This window comes from Theobroma cacao, chromosome 7 (assembly GCF_000208745.1).
Source record: "Theobroma cacao cultivar B97-61/B2 chromosome 7, Criollo_cocoa_genome_V2, whole genome shotgun sequence".
NCBI lineage: Eukaryota > Viridiplantae > Streptophyta > Magnoliopsida > Malvales > Malvaceae > Theobroma > Theobroma cacao.
This window is the reverse complement of record NC_030856.1, coordinates 20,443,858-20,448,398: the sequence shown is the minus strand read 5'-3', so window position 1 is coordinate 20,448,398 and position 4,541 is coordinate 20,443,858. Positions and strand designations below refer to the sequence as shown.

At 35.4% G+C, this 4,541-nt stretch overlaps 1 long non-coding RNA gene across 1 annotated transcript; it reads right to left on the bottom strand.

Annotated features, from left to right (window-relative positions):
* LOC108662857 lies at window positions 2,701-4,421 on the bottom strand. The gene is made up of 4 exons (XR_001928702.1): window positions 4,396-4,421; window positions 4,264-4,300; window positions 4,037-4,095; window positions 2,701-2,933 (listed from the first exon to the last, which is right to left on the bottom strand). It is a non-coding gene; the product is annotated as an uncharacterized LOC108662857 (long non-coding RNA).

The window sequence follows — 4,541 nt, the reverse complement described above, 5'->3', positions numbered from 1 at the left end:
CACAATTTAAATAACTTGAAATGTGGCAAAATCATCCTCACATTTTCTCTTGAAAAATTCGGCCATGGTGAGTGCACTAACAATATAATTTTTCATGCTTAATTCTCACACCATAAATCATTCATTCCTAATCAAATCACTTGAAATTCAATCAAATTCATCATCAATATTCCACATGGAATATTCGGCCAATGAAGGTGATGTAAGAACATGAATTTTTTTTTTTTGCTTGCTTTTCATACTTCACATCACCAAACAACTAAAAATACTAAAATAACATGTTTTCTAACTAAATTCATCATCAAATTTTTTCTCCTACGGTTTGATCAGCACACTATCCTTCATGATATCTTGTGATTCAACCATGAAAAATGCAAAATAATGCATAGGAAAGATAGATCACAAGCTAGAGTTAAGAAATTTCACCTTTGATGTCTTGATTCCTTGAAATCTAGTGATTTTCCCTTGAATTTCTTAGCTAGGGTTTTGTTCTTCTTCTTTTCTTCCCTTTTCTTCCTTTGGCTGACCAAGAGAAATGAGTGGGGAGGGTTTATGTGCTGATTTCTAAAGCCAATTATAAATGGATGAAAATTTGACACATGTCACCATTCCATTGGCCCATATGTTATACTTACCCATTAAGCAATCTCTCTCCACCATTTAAAATTTCTCAATTATTCATAATAATAATGGGTGAAATTCATGTGCTAGACAAGTGTTGGGAGGTGAAAAATTCCAATTTTGCCCTTGGGTGGCAAAATGACTATTTTGCCCTTTATGCTCAAAAAAATGCCGGAATTAAAATTTTTCACCTCTCAAACTCAAATTATGTTCTAAATGGTCAATCTTGGTAAAAAACTTCTTCCAACATTCCAATTTTAACCTTTGGTGGCAAAATGACCATTTTGCCCCTACGTTATGAAAATTCCAATTTAACTCCAAATTAATCCTTGAACTCCGAATTACCATATTAAGTCATTCTGGGGTTTTAAAATTCTTAATTTCATCTTAAAATCTCTATTTGGACTAATTCGAGACTTAAATCAACTTAATTGTACCATTAGGTACAATATCGTCTTTTAACAATTTCTGAGGCATTCAAGCATGCAGACATTCTATCAAGTACCTATACAATATGACAAATATATTATAGAGTTGGGCTTGACACAGTGAGTGAACAAGAAGGGAACAAGCATACCATAAGGAATGTTTAACAAAATCATGATGCATTCATTTTTCAAAACAATGTAATTTATTTTAGTTCTTATTGAACCCTTCATGTAAACCCCACATGAGTAAATCACTTTATGAAAAGGGTCTATGCTCAACAAAGGATTTAGAGAGTGAAAACTTTAATAGCATTCATGCGAATCAAGTCAAATACACGATGAGAATGAATTTTTACTGCAGCGACACTTGACTTAAATTATCAACTAGTCGAGGGTTTCTTAACTGGCCAAGGGTTTCTCACCAAACCTCCTCATTTAAAACTTAATTCATTTATTCCTAAATGTTGGAAGTCCATGCTCAACTATGGTATCAAAGAAATGGAAAATAGGGTAGCAACCGAATCAAATGATGAGCAAAACAGAAAGTTTTTCGCTACGGCGAGATTGAATCTTGCTACAGCAAAATTTTTGGTCGCAAAACAGAAAGTTTCTCACTGCAGCGAGATTCATTCTCGTTGCAGCGAGAAGCTACAGTAGCATTCTAGCTGCAGTGAGATTTTCGGCCAGCCTTACCCCTCCAACTTGAGAGTTTCTAGCTGCAGCGAGAAATAGAGTAGTGAGAAAAAAAAGTTTCCTTCCTTTCAAGAAAAAGCCATCCTACTGAAATGACAAAATCAACATAAAGACATAGAGATTTCCAAAGTTCAACATGCCAAATTCATATGCATTTCAACCATAAACCATATACATGAGTTTTCATTCTCTAAACATATATACATATACATACATGGATAAATACGAATACCACTATCATCACATCCAGCTCATGTGCATCCCCCCACATTGTGCACACGGGCACTATCATCATCCATCTCCATCACCACCACCTTACCGGCATGTGCATCCCCCCACATCGTGCACACACACGGTTATAATCATCACACAATATCAACCATCATGCACAACATATATATATATATATGTATCTATATATATACCAACATAATGTAGTAGTGCATGAATCCATATGAACCACATGTCACAACATAAAATCAATTTATCAAAGGCTTGTTCCTAAAGCACTCATTTTTAAGGAAAGTTGGATGAAATCATTCAAGTATATTGTGCAAATAAGTTTACATTCCCAAAATAATTTTGAAATGCAAGTCCACTCACCGGTATCTTGTTGAACCTTTAGTCGACTCTACTTCTCTAATTGTCCAAATGGGGCGATGGGGCTTCCTTAAAACCTATCATCACATTGGCATCACCATTAAGTCAATTCACATGCTTATGAATTCTAAAAGCTTTTTCTTAGCTAGCTTCAATTTGCCATTATACAATCCAAATTTTCGAGCCATGACAGGCTCATGGGCCCAATGGGCATAGCCCACTAAGCCCAAGCAAGCTTATTTATGTGACTCCATTCATCGATTTCATCACTCGTTCTTGCATTCGTATTTCATAATTCTTATCAACAAGTATTTCAATACTTTTCCATCGAAACCACATGTTCACATTTATGATTCAAAATAATGTCATTTGTGCCATCTCGTAGTGGCAACATTAATCAACATAAACGTCTATTGCTTAAGATATATATATCTTAACAATTTACATCAAGGTACATATGTTCAACGAAAAGGACTCTAGACTTCCAGCAGAGTGACCATAGTGAAGGTGCAGCTACTGAGATGCCATAGTACCTACCAAGAAGGCAAGCATATGTGTGTGACTCAAACTAGGTTCCAACTACCTCCAAATCTGAAATCATGAAGTTTAAAAACGTGAATATAAAACTCAGTGAGTGAACATAAAAAGGGAACAAACAATCAATAGGAAGAATTTGGAAATCATGATGCACTTGTTTTGAAAATAATGCAATTTGGGTTAATTTCTTTCTTAAACCCCCTTGTTTTGGACATTGATCAGTGGAATCTTAGTATTGCAAAGACCCATGCTCAATCATGAAGATAAGGGAGTGAAGGAAATTATATCAGAACTCGAGCAAGGTAGCAACGTGACAGCACGTTTCTCGCTGTAGCATAAGGCATTCTCGGTTTGCATATGGTTCAGTTTTTCAAGCATATCTTCCACTACGTGGATCCAATTGACATGCTTGTTGGTCATTAGAAAGCTAAGAGGAAGGGCTATGACTTTAGTGTTTACCACTTTGCCCAGTTCTGATTGAAATGTCGTCAAAATCGCCGTCAAATTGACATCACTGCACCACCACTAAGAGTTTCTGGCGACAGCGAGAATCCATTTCGCTACAGCCAAATTCCTCATTGCAATGAACACCAATTTGACAATACTTAGCAACTTTCCAAGTTCAACATGCAAGATTCACATATGCAAAACCATATACCATACTCATGAACTTTGATTTTATAAACATAGATGTATATATATAAATGTATAGATAACACCAATATCAGCATAATCACACCCGGCTCATGTACATTTCCTCACATCGTGCACATAGCCGGCGCCATCATGTGCATCCCCCCACATCGTGCACAATTAGTGCCATCATGTACATCCCCCCACATCATGCACACGGGCACTATCATCATCCATCTCCCACACCACCAACATCACCGACATGTGCATCCCCCACATCGTGCACACACACGATTATAGTCATCATACACAATATCAACTATCATGCACAACATATATATATATATATCATCTTAATGAAATGGTGCATGAATCAATAACAATCACATATCACAACATAAAACCATTTAGCAAAAGCTTGTTCCCAAGGCACTTGTTTTAAGATAAAGTTATATAAAATCATTCAAATGCTTTGTACAAAACAGTCACATTCCTAAAATGATTTTGAAATGCAGTTCACTCACCTAACAAAACTAGCACCAACAAGGTCCTAATCCAAGTAGTCCCGAAATACCATTAAAACCTATATTTATCAATAAACCATAACAACCTCAATTAAGTTGTAAATTAAATCTAATAATTCTAATGAATTTACAATAGGCAATCTACTCTCTAACCTAACATTTAACCTAAGTTTCTAGTCTAATTCACAAACCCATTTGGCCAACTACTCTAATTTAAATTTCGTTACCTGGATGAGCTTGGAGGCATGAAGATCAACCAAAAACCTAATCTTTCCAAGAAAAATAATTTGAAGAAATTAGAGAATAAATCTGAAAATATAACCATAAATTCCAAAATCCCAAAAGTTGGAAATATATACCTTTCAACCTTGAAAATGAAGATTTGAAGTCAAAAATCCAAGTGTTGTTGAAAGTGAAGTAGAAATAGAAAATATAAGAAACAAGGAGAGATTTTTCTTTCTCTCTCTTAGGGTTTAGATGTGCTGGAAATTGGGGTTAGAAGCTG